The 13,567-nt window shown below is 34.6% G+C and overlaps 1 protein-coding gene across 1 annotated transcript in view; it reads right to left on the bottom strand.

Annotated features, from left to right (window-relative positions):
* The window catches only part of LOC118017833 (catenin alpha-3-like), a 1,833,615-nt gene that overhangs the window by 297,360 nt on the left and 1,522,688 nt on the right, over positions 1-13,567 (bottom strand). The gene's annotated exons all lie outside the window — the stretch shown is intronic.

Consider the following 13,567-nt stretch of genomic DNA (forward strand, 5'->3'; position numbering starts at 1 on the left):
CACTGTCAAATATATTACTTGATATAGATTTGTAAGAAAATTAATCTAGCATATAACATCTAAGGTGTGTTAAATTAATTTTTAATTGACCGTTTAAAGTAATGGCATTGTACAAAACCAGCTGGAGTAAAATAAGAATAAATAGGGGAAAGGATCTTTAGGCACTGAAAAACAACTGTGCCATGTATGGTAGAAAAAGCTTAGGTATGCTAGAAAGCACGATTTCAATATACAGCTGCTAAAGGAGAAAAATAACCATGATCCTTTAGTATCTTTCTATAATTTAGTAAAGCAAACAAGATAATAAAAACATCAGATTCGGAATCTTAGCTTACCGAAATAATCAAGCCTCAATTGGGTCAAAGGTTCTTGAATTAAAAAGAAAAGGGTACAATTTTTTTTTATCCTGATAAGGAAAAAAAATCTCCAGTTATTACATGATTTCTTAGGCTTAGCAATAAAAAAGAATTTCTTTAGAGGATGGCCTATTTCACAATTCTGGGGAAAAGCTGAATGGATATGAATATTTCTTTTAATCAATGCTTACAATGATGTTAATGTTATTTTCAGGTAGCCAGTAATTATACCTTTAGCCTAAATAAATATATACATTTTGGTACACTTATTTTTACAGACATTTAAATTTACGTGATGTGTTCTTCAAAACTACACTTACTACAACAACATAATATGGGTTTTTATAATGCAGTAGGATATCAGTGTGTCTTGCACATATATAAAACTCTGCTAAGCAGATGGAGTAAACCATCACAACAAAAACAAAAAAACCCAACATAACTAACTGTATGAGGTTCACAAAACGATTCACATATAGATTATTTACAAAATGTGTTGAAAACATGATCTCACTGAAAATGATAGAATTATAACATCTCTCTGGGACCCAAGCCACTTTATAAATGCAGGAAGCCACGTTCTTGGGTGGGTTACCCCCACTGAAATGTTCTCAGATTTTACAGTGTAGAAAGAGCACTTCCCATAAACAGAGAGCTCTCTGGGGGCATCTACAGGACTAAGTGGTAACTCTCGGGGAAGCAATGGTTTGGGAACTTTCGGTCATGCTGTGTCATTAATGAATTGCCTGATTTATAACCAATGGAAATTTGAGCTGGCTCCCTTCCCAGAATGCTTCCAAGCAATAGCACAGCAGAAACAGTAGCACCCTGGACACAGAAAAAGACAGCAGTTTGAGGAATTAAAAAAATTGAAGTTTTGGCCAAGGCATAAAGATACAACGGATGCTGAGTCCCAAAGAGGGAGCCAGACCTCATGGAGAATATAAAAAGTGAAATAGTAAACCTGAATAATGTAACACTTCAACCTTCGCCACACCAAAGCTCTAAGGCACTCCAGATACGGGACAGCAGATATGGGCAGCATCTGCGCAGAGATTATTTAGGGAGAGAGTCGTGCTGTGAGTAACCCCTCCACACCAAAAGGGAAGAACGGGAAGGTGAAACCCTAGTGACTGAGGGCTACAGCTTTCAATGCTGCACTGTTGTAAAGATTCCCAGGTAGTATTTGCATAATGTATTTATTAAAGTTTAGCTTTCTCTCAGGAAAATATCATTAAAACAAGAATGACAAGAGATGTCCTTTTTGCCCTATGTTGTACAAATTGTACCACCACAACCTATAAATGTATCATTTATCACAATCCCTTTGCAAATTTTTTTATTAAAATAGCTTTCCTTTAATACTTTTATGGAGTTTCTACTTATAACTTCATAGAATATTTAGATTACCTTGAAATAGACAAAAAATACTTATTGTAATGTTAGGTATCCTCATATTTGCAAAGGAAAAAAAGCAATCCTCATAAATTGTAATGCCCCATATAGTATTTCAAATGTCTTTACTTGCTTTGGTGTACTCGATATAGATTACAGATTTAAAAATTTAAAAAGCAAATAGTAATTTATTCATATATCATGGTAGCTAAGATAAATTAAGAAGCTATATCATTTATATGTCAGGGAAAATTTATAATATTGTACTAGTACTTAAAGCACAGACCATGAACTAATTTAAGACTCCCAAACTTTTTAATTCAGAGCATTTCCAAGTGCCTATGGCTGTAAGACACGTTTCAGGAAGAAAGAAGTGACTAAATGCCCAATGCACAATAATGGGTTTAATATGTAAGAAATGGCAGGCTACTGCTTTGCAAAGGACATTTTCTGCTTTGGCCCTTGGCCATATTTACCCAAATTTCTTAGAGGGATTTTTTTTTTCTCCCTTAGAATTGCTTCATGAAAGTGGAATTCAAGAAATTATTTTAAGAGTCATTTAAAATGGGAAGTCAACAGAAAGTGGGGTTTTGGTTGACAGTAGCCAAAAACATTGTAAGGAGCATTGGAGGCTGTGTAATTTTGAAAGGATTGTGTTTCTATGCATTGTAGTCAGTAGTCTACATGAGCAAAAATAATAAGAAAAAAAGATTTAGCAGACTATTGCCAGGGATGCTGGCAGCCTGCCAAACACACAGAGGTAGCCCTATTCCACCTCTTTGTCTTCAGAGTAACATTACCCTTCGCCTGCTAAATAAAAGGTGCCCATTGCAATCTGCAGCATGAAGTCACACCTGCTTAAATTATGCTTGTTTTCCCTTCATACAAAATATTTGTGTATCTGCTAGCAGGAGGTTAAATCCTTACCTAGCATATAAATTGTAGAAAATATCATGTTAATTGTTGACATGACAATAAAGACATAAAATCTTAGTTAAGTGTACTCCATTATATTGTTTGTATCTGACAGTAAATTGGGATAGTTGCATTAAATTTATTTTTGCTGCATTTATATATACACATATGAAGAGAGAGAGAGAGGCAGAGTGTGGGATGGGAGCATGCAGCCTGGAGAGTTCAAGACAATGTATTCTTCGTGTTTCAAGAAGTAAGGGTTGCTTCCTGTCTCTTATTGTCTCTTATAACTGTTTGGTTAGGATAGTTTCTAATTTTCTCTCACATTACTTATCTTTTAGGTATTTCAGGAAAGAGAGAAAGAGAATACATATCACCCAATTAGTGTATTTTCTGAACATGAGGAGAAAAGAGAAAAAATAGTGCTTCCTTCCAATTTTGTAATGGAACATATTAACCTTGTCTCTTTGGAACAAGAAGTCTGTTTGTTTGAGGAACTGAGCAACCTCCTAGAAAGGAACTCATTCTCTATGAAATAGAAGTGATGTGCATAATCTGTCCAAAAATGCAGGTTGGTTGCCCGAGGGTAGAGGAGATTCTCAGTATAGTGTGATGATTTCCCTTGAAGTACCCCCAGCCTGATTCCCTATAGACTTGTGACTCATGAGTGAATCTTCGAAAAAAGGGACACATTCTGTTGTTGTGGAGTATAATTCAATATTTGAAAAGAACAAAATGGAAGAAGGATCTCTTTCCAATGTGGCTTCAGTACCCAGTGGAATCTGATGTGCACAGAGTAATAGGCAACAAATGACAAGGTGAAGTAACCTATAGGAGGTGAGAGTACCTAGAAAATGTAGCACAACTTCAGAATGGCTGAGCCAGTGCATAACACAGAATGTTCATGAATAAATCTGAAGGGAAACAGTAGCAGAGGAAAATATAGGTGCTGGCATATTGAGTTACTGTTTATTCAGTGATTAAGCCCACATAGGCAATGTGCTATGCCCTTTACAAACATTATCTCATTTGATCCCCATAGTAAGTTTTTAAATTAGGTATCATAATTCCCATTTTGCACATGAGGCAAGTTATTATTTAAAAGCAGGTGTTTTCAAAGTACCCACTTACAGGTATCCTCCTCCTTTCACACTCGAAAACATGCAATGACTCCATCTCTAGGGGCTGAGGAAATGGAAATGTTGGATTGTAAATCAATATTAGAAGAGCAAAAGCAAGAAGTAATGACATTAATAAAGAAGTTATAAATAGAACAACACATGATAACAGTTTAGAGGAAGAATGAAGGGGGAAATCGGAGGGGGAGACAAACCATGAGACACAATGGACTCTGAGAAACAAACTGAGGTTTCTAGAGGGGAGGGGGTGGGGGGATGGGTTAGCCTGGTGATGGGTATTAATGAGGGCACCTACTGAATGGAGCACTGGGTGTTATATGCAAACAATGAATCATGGAACACTGCATCAGAAACTAATGATGTAATGTATGGTGATTAACATAACATAATAATAAAAATAAATAAACAAATATAAAAAAATAAGTATAAAAAATATATACACACTCCTAAAGTGGTGGCAGAGAGAGACCGTTAGCTATATTTCGAGGAAGATGCGGTCCAGCTGCAGCAGAGCTCAGAGTTTCTGATGCTGTTCCTGACTCCCTGTTGTTCGCTCTCACAGAGAAACAGGTGGGTCAGGAAGCTACACTGCAGCCCTGGCTTTTAAAGATACGGAAGGACACCTGTGGAACCAGAGGTGGCGATTCACCAAATTAGAATTACTCCAGCCAACAACACGGTAAAATCTTCAGAGAAGGTATGCCCTAACTTGATGAGAGGGCAAAGGAAAAGAATCTCCAAGTAAAAGGACCAGTCCAGATGCCCACCAAGAATCACTGAGAATCAGTGAATGTTCTAAGACTTGGTATCATTTTCAGGTGATGATCCACAAACGACTCATTGATTTGCACAGTCCTTCTGAGACTGGTAAACAGATTACTTCCATCAGTATTGAGGACGTTGAAGTCACCACTGCTGACATTTAAATCAATCTTTTTAATAAAATGATTATCAGTTGTTTACAAAAATAAGATTCAAAATGAAAATATAATTTAAGGTCCAAGATAAAACACAATGAAATTACTAATGGTACTAAATAAGACCACTGAAATATGAATAACATAAGAGCTGGGACCAATAGTTTAGATAAATATCAAAGGCTTATGTCATGGCTACACCCAAGAAGGAAAATCAACATTTCAAGAATGCCACTCCCAGATTATGGAGGGCACTTGTGATGAGCACTGGGTGTTGTATGTCAGTGATGAATCACTAAATGCTATTCCTGAAACCAATATTACACTATATGTTAACTAACTAGAAGTTAAATAAAATTTGAAACAAATGAACAAACAAAAAGAATGCCACCCCCTGGTAAGAATAACATAAGCTATAAGTTACCCATTGACAATTAAATTCTGGAAGGACTTCACTCTCCCCTTCTGCCCTTCCCACACCATCTCTTCACCCCTTTTTTGTACAGATTTGAAAAGTAGGAATGAAGCAAGGAAAGGTAAAATCTTAAGCCTCCTGAGCTTTCACTTTCAGGTGTTTTCTTTCTAGTCTCCGTGTATAATTTTTGTCACCACAAATTATCCTAACAAATTAACTAGGATCTTCTAAACTAATAAAAAATGGTTAAGCAGTTTATCCACAGTTAATATGTAACAGAGCTGGGATTTGAAGAACCATGCATTATTTTTTAACCTTTTATTTTGAAATAATTTTATATTTACAGGAAGTTGCAAGATAGTACAGAATGGTGCCATGCACTCTTTACCCTCTACCCCTCAATGGTTACATCACACATAACTACAGTATAATATCAATATGAGGGAATTGCCATTGGTGAAAAGTGTGTATGTACTTTCATGTCATTTTATCCCCTGTGTAGATTCATGTAACCACCAACACAATCAAGGTACAGAACTATTCCATACCATAAAGATTTCCTTCAGACTACCCTTTTAGAGTCACACCCACTCTCTCTCCTTGACTATCTCTAAATCCTGGTAACCATTAATCTGTTCTCCATTCTATATTTTTATTTCAAGAATCCTGTATAAGTGGAATCATACAGAATGTAACTTTTTGAGATTGACTTTTTGTCACTCAGGATAATGCCCTGAGGTTCATTCAAGTTGTTGCACCTATCAATATTTTGTTCCTTTTATGGGCGAGTAGTATTCCATGGTATGGGTAAATCACAGTTTGCTTAACCAATCACATGAACATTTTGATCATTTCTACTTTTTGACTATTACAAAAAGCTTCTATGAACAATTATGTATATATTTTTGCATAGACTTAAATGATCATTTCTCTGAAATAAATTTCCAGAATGTAATTGTGGGATAAGGTAAGTGTATATTTAGCTTTTTTTTTTTTTTTTTTAAGAAATTGCCATTTTTTCCAGAATAGGGAGCCACGTTGTAAGCACTCTACTTTAGTGCTTCCTAAGTTAAACAAGCCACGTCCATAGTAGCTGTGGTAGCCAGCTTCTAATATGATCGCCAGTGATCCCTGCCTCCTCCTGGAATCCACAACCTTGTGTCATCTCTCTCCACATTTTACTAAGAATGGAATGTATGGCCAAGAGATTATGACAGAAGTAATGGTATATACTTCCAAGATTAGGTTTTTTTCTTTCTCTTTTGTCTCTCTTATTTTCTCATCATTTGTTCTCGAAGAAGCCATGTTGTGAAAAGCCCTATGAGAGAAGCCCAGTGGTGAAGAACTGAAGCCTCCTTCCAAAACCACATAGGAGAGATTAGAAGTGAATTTTTCAGCCCCATTTAGGTCTTCACAAGCTATAATCCTGCCTAATACCTTGACTACAACCTTATGAGACACCCTAAGCCAAACTCAACCAGCTAAGACACTCCAAGATTCCTAACACACACATACACACACACACACACAGAGATAATAAATATTGTTTTAAAAAAGCTAAGTTTTGTGTGCTTCATTATGCAACCATAAATAGCAAATAAATATTTTGACATAAGAGGTATAATGCTACAATGATAAGAACTTAAAATATGAGAGTGGCTTTGAAAGTAGGGATGCCATGTTGTATGAGCTGAAAAAACTACTGGGATTTTGAGATTAGGTTAGACAGAACTGTAGCTTCTCTTTTTTGTGTGTGTCTCTCTCTTCCTTTCTCTCTCTCTCTTCCTTTCTCTCTCTCTCTTTTTCTTATCATTTGCTGTGGGAAAAGACATGTTGTGAGTAGCCCATATGGTAAAGGACTTAATCCTCCTGTCAACAGCAACATGAGCAATCTTAGAACCATATTCCTGAATCCCAATCAAGTCTTCATATACTCTAACTCTGGCCAACGCACTGACTGAAACCTAATGAGACAATCTAAACCAAAACCATCCAGCTAAATCATTGCAGGATTCCTGACTCACAGAAACTCTTAGATAATAAATGTATTTTCAAGCCATTAAGATCTGGGGTAGTTTGTTATATAGCGATATACAACTACAATGTGTAGTTACTCATAAGACTTAAGAATAAAGATAACCACAAATAGAGAAACATGGATAAGATTTACCAGATGCAGAAATAATTTGGGAAAATTCTATAAAATTGTCCACATTTTAAACACAGCTAAGACATCCATGATATTGTCTCAGAAAGGCATAATTAGATTGTGGTTATAATTTGGAGAATATGTCTTTAACACACTGCAGTTTACCCTCTTTGAGTAAAACAAAAGAGATCATTAATGTGTTTATTTCACTGTTCAGGAGAGCAAATATCCTGACCAGGTAGTGTGAATTCACTGGCCCAGTGTTTCTCCCTATTGAGGTTAACATAAAACTGATGACACTAGATCATCCAACCAACTCTGGCTCTGTTCACACATTCACCAAGCGACCTTCTAATTATAACCTGGCTCAGTGCACAAATTTTCCTAGAGGAAGACCAGTTCACTAGTTAGTTGGTATTATTTCTGAGCTACTTTGCCTCTGTGACAAAAATCATAAATAAATACTCAGTTTAATTGTTTTCAATTTAAGTGTTTTGTGGCCATGTTAGCAAAAGCCAGCTACCATAATCCTGATCAATTTCTGGATGCCCTGAAAAAAATGATTTTGTTAATTTTTAAGTCCAAAGAACATGATAACTGTACTCATCTTAACAACTAGTGAGCACGCCCTGGTCTCCATAAAGTCATCTCTGACTTAGCTCACTCTAAATTCAATACTGTTATTATTAAATCTCACTGTGTCATTTATCTAACCAAATAGCACTTATTAATAGCTTTCAGGAAAATTCTGAACATAATTCCATTACATTTTTAATAAGATAGCTGAATGAATGAATGATAGGTCAGATAAATTTGTGAATCCCAAGTTCAAAGGAGACATTTTGAATGTATTAACAAGGCAGCATAACAAGCCAGCTGGGGGGTGGGGGACAAAAAAAAAAAAACAAACAAAAAAAAACAATACACCTTATGGCATAATGTTTAGTGTGGGTATGTGCTTCAATTTTGTCACCAAGCACAATTTTACAAAGACCTTGTATTTAGAATCAGTGCTTAAAAGCAATTATTTTGCATTTTGGGATTTGCCTTAAGAGAGACAGAAGGCCAGAGGCTTTTCTGGGTTGAGTACAAATTATAGAAGAAAGCCTTGCATTTTTTATGACCTAGGTTACTGTCCAGTCAATGGGTCATTGGACCTTTATTATTTTAATTAAAATTGGTTCACTTTAATGACATAAAATATATTGATCTGAGCTATTCTTTTCAGAGTCTTGAAAATTTTGCTAGAAAGTAGCAGTCTCCACCTTTCTCATGGTATCCGTCGATTGTTTAGTCTTTTTCTTTTGGCCTGATTCCTTTTTTCTTCTTTGATTTTTACTTCCATATGACTTCTTCTTTTTATTCATGCTTCTTAGTAATTTTATGAAGATGACACTCCACCCCTGAGCAGTATATAGCCAGGAATCATAACTACTCTGTACGTGATAAATTTAGAAAAAACCTTTGCTCATTCAAAATGTCTACTCATTCCCTGCATTGTTAGTTATATATCTGGATCTTAGCTTCAATATATTTTAATTCAAACTCTGTCATTTGACCACAAGTCCAAAATGATTCTCTTATTTTTTGGTCTTTTTTTCATTTATGTGTTTATTCATTTATTTAAAAATTACTGAGTGCTTACTGTGTATTAAAGAAGTTGGATTTAAAGGAAGGAAGGAAGGGAGGAAGGGGGAGAGAGAGAGAGAGAGAGAGAGAGAGAGAGAAAGAAAGAAAGAAAGAAAGAAAGAAAGAAAGAAAGAAAGAAAGAAAGAAAAAGAGAAAAAAAAAAGAAAGAAAGAAAGAGAGAGAGAAAGAAAGAAATGGATCCTACTCTCAAAGGTCCTGCAATCTAGCAGAAGGGCATGAAAACAAATAGTGCACTAAAATGCTATAGTGTTCATACAGCAGCAAATATTTCAAAATAAAACTCATTATTTTCTAAATGGGTATTCTTTTCTAGACGAAGTTCATCTGGTCAAATGCCCTTGTTTTTTAAAGTTACTTGGTAATAACTGTCCTAACTTTATTATATTTTCTTGATTTGCTATATTTTGAGATATACATAATTAGATATTTGGGTTATCATTCCTGCTTTCAGCTCTGAGATACAAAAAAAAAAAAAAAAGTCTTTCATAAATATCTGTAAATCCCTTAAGCTGACCTTTAGAACATGCCTGAAATGTATCTTTGGCTCACAATTTTTTGTTTGTAATGTTTCTGGAGATTAGGAAAAATCAATATGAGCCAGCTAAAACAAGTAAGGAGTAAATATCTAAAGAATAATACCAAGTAGCCAAAAGGAAAGTTAGCATTTTTTTTGTATACTAGATACTGTTATTTATGAAAGGTAAGTATACATCCATATCATTGTATAGAAACCCTGGCACAAAATATATAATAGAATTTATATTTTGGATTTTAGAAAACAAATGCATTTCTTTCTCTTTCCATTACATGAATAGTTCAACAACCAAAGTTATGATAATTCACACTAGATAGGATTAAAAAAAAAAAAAGACTCTCACTAATCTTGTAACACTTGACACAAGTTTTACCACCAAAAGAATAGGTTCTTTGGAATAGGTTTTTTGGATTTTATGATTGCCAAAAAGCAATTGTAAATCTTCGTTTAATCTAATTTACAGGTGAAGAAGCTGAGGTTTATAAATTACCCAGCCTATTGATTATTGGCCAGATATATATGCCCAAGATTATCACATTAATATTTAGTAGGAAGTATTCAGTTCAACAAAGATTTATCTAGTGGAGATTCAGACTTAGACCTGCATAATTCATAGTCCATGCTTTTCCCACTACCCCAGGTAGTGTTAATTAGTACAAAATACTTTCTCCCCAAGGCTTGGTATTTGGAAATGTCATATAACTCTTTTCTGCTTGCCGTGATAATAATGTGTATTGCAAAAATTTTATTCTAAAATATTTCCTTTTAAGTTAGGAATTTCTTTTCAATTTTTCTTCCCACAAGGTGGGTATAGAGGAGAGTCAGACACTGATGGCAATTCTCACCTGCTCAGTTATGCTTTAATGTAATTAAGAAAAGGATGTAATAAAAGACTTTACCTAAAGGTAACTAACATGTTTTCATTAAAGTCCTAAAATGTCTAACTCCAAAAGAGAAGACATGACTCTCCTAAGATATAAGCTAACCATACTACGGTAGTAATTAAATGGTACTATACACTGAAATTTATAATCCTAATGGTTTTTCAAAAGCAGTGTACATTTAGTTCTTAACCGTGATTTTATTTTCTGAATCTAACTTCATTTCAAAAAGCTTTTCCATATAGAAAATTTCATAATGGACAAAACTCACAAGATTTACTGGATCATCAAATACTTTCCTTCATTTCTGATGAAGTCATTTGAAATGTCCTAATAGCCAGTAGTCATCCCTCTAAAACATTGTAGTGGGTGAGAGGATCCTCCCAAAATAGGAATGCTTAAGAATGTAACCTGACACAGGAGCTTGACTTCCTGGCTCCTGATTTTAATGCTGTTTTCCCTCATTATATACTAAGATATACTCATACAGTATAATTAGTGGTTTTAGTCACCACTCATTTCAAAGTAAAGGGCAAGCAAAATTAAATGTCTGGAATGCGTATATATTTTAAATTAATAAAGTTACTTTATTTTATCCTCCCCTTCTACTAGAGAAGCTCACTGCAAAATTACAGTAAATAAACTAGCACTGATTATCCAATTATTCACAAATATGTGTATGATTTAGCTCTATTTGTAAGAATTCCAACAGTGAGAAAGCTAAGAGTTTCACAGTTATCTGACAAAGCCCCCATTCTCTCTCTCGTCCTCCTTACTCTCAGATTTCAAAAGACCAAATTAGCACTACTGAATAAATTAGCTTAATGCTACATTACTGTCTCTAAGTACATACAACCAGAAAATACGGTTTCACAGTTTAAACAGAGGAGAAGGATCCAGGAAGATGAAAAGAAACACAGCCTGCAATGTGTGCTAGTCACTGGATCATTTGAGGTTTTCAGAGTTACATCCTAATGAGAATGAGGACTTGCCCAAGGTTCAGATGAGATACCAGTCCTGGCCAACACCTTGATTTTAGCCCGGTGAGACTGTGAACAGAGAAGCTAGCTAATTTGCACCCAGACTATCAACCCACGGAAATGGAAGGATAATAAATTTGTTTTGTTTTAAACTGTTGAATTTGTCATAATGTGTTATGCAGCAATAGACAATGAATACAATTTATCATGTTTATTCATTAGAAGATTCAGTATTATAAAGATGTCCATTCTCAAGTCAGTCCAGAAACAGATTGGCATTTATATAGTCACTTGATTTATGACAAAGTTGACCTTGAATTGAAGTGGAAAAGATGGTTAATAGTTGGTGATTAACAGATCTATAGGATAGCCACATGGTCTTGACCTTTATCTCACAACATAGTTAAAAGTCAATTCCAGGTAAACTGTACATGTAAATATAAAAAGAAAAACAATAAAGTTCTAGGCAATATCATGACATTGAGTTTTGGCAATTACTTCTTAAACAAGAAAAAAATCACTAACCATAAAGGAAAAGTCCAGTTGATATATTCAATTTTATTAAAATACAAATTATTTCTCTGAAATAAGCCAACAAGTGAAAAGCAAGTCACTGAGTGAAAGAAGATAAGCATAATACATTTATCTCACCAATGAAAAGCATCTAGAATGTATAATAGTCTTACATCAATAAAAAAAAATCAGACTATTCATTTAAAAAATAGGTAAGAGTTTTATAAGTATTTCACAAAATTGGTAATTCAAATGGTCAATAAATATTTGAAAAACTTTTCAAAATCCACATCCATCAAGGAAATGTCTATTAAAATTCAGTACCACAAACATCGACTAGAATGGCAAAAATGGAAATGACTAATTACTATCAAGTGTTGGCTAAAATGTGGAGCAACTTAAAAAGCAACTCGTGCAATTCTAGTGGATATAAAATTGATATGAAACTTTAGAAACTGCCAATATCTTCTAAAACTGAATCCATCATACCTAATGACCTAGGACACTCCTAGGTATATAAATCCATTGGAAATATACTCATATATGTGCTAAAAGGTATGTATAAAGAATGTTCATAGTAGCACTAATAGTAATTGCCAAAAGCTTAAAAGAGAATATTTTTTTCCAAGCATGAAAATGAATGAACCTTGCTAAACAAAAGGTCAATTTTGGGATTTTACGATTGCCATAAAAGGTTGAATCTCACAAACCATTTTGAGTAAAACAAGCTTGTAAGTGTACATACTTGATTCCATTTATAAAAACTTTAAAAAATGACAGACAAAACTAATTTATGGTGGTTATTATGAACTGAATATTTGTGTCCCCCCTCCCCCCTTTTTATATATTGAAACCCTATCCCGCAATGTGATGGGAATAGGAGACGGGGCCTTTGGGAGGTAATCAGCATTAGATGAGTTAATGAGGGCTACCTTCACGAATGGGATCAATCTTTATGGAAATCATGAGAGAGCTTGCTGCTCTCTGGTCTCCACCGTGTGAGAATACAAGAATCTAGCAGTCTGCAACCCCAAAGAGTGCTCTCACCAGAATTCAGCCATGTGGGCACGCTGATCTCAGATTTTCAGCCTCTAGAACTATGAGAAATAAATTTCTGTTGTTTATAAACCACCTAGTCTACGGTGCTTTGTTAGAGCAGCCAGAACAGGCTGAGATAATGGTAGAAAATAATGGTTACTTTCTAGAAAGTTAATGTCTGGATGGGCACCCAGGCATGCCTCTGGCATATTGATGATATCCATTTCTTGATTTCATGGTGTTTTCACTTTGTAAAAAGTCATGAAGCTGTACCTCTGATTTTACACTTCTTTGTATGTTACACTTCAATAAAATATTTCTCAAATAACCCAAATAAATATATATATTTGTTATAAATCAGGAATGAATCAACAAGAATCCATGTCCCCTTATTAAATAGTAGGATTTCTTTCTCCAGTGCCCCCAACAGAGTTAAACAAACATATAAATACACGCACATACATATATACACATACCTGCCAAATATTGTTACATTGAAGAAACACTTATAAAGGATGACTGATGAACATTAATCTTTAAAGAACTTTCACTGTTACTATGTACCCACATATATTTGTATATATAATCTATAGTTTCTTTGATATAAAAGATAAGAATTTTATAATATTGTGTTAGGAGTGTTTGAGACTGACCTAAGTGAAATGGTAAACCTCTATACAGTGA

Source organism: Mirounga leonina, unplaced genomic scaffold (assembly GCF_011800145.1).
Source record: "Mirounga leonina isolate KUSES-001 unplaced genomic scaffold, KU_Mleo_1.0 Mir_106, whole genome shotgun sequence".
NCBI lineage: Eukaryota > Metazoa > Chordata > Mammalia > Carnivora > Phocidae > Mirounga > Mirounga leonina.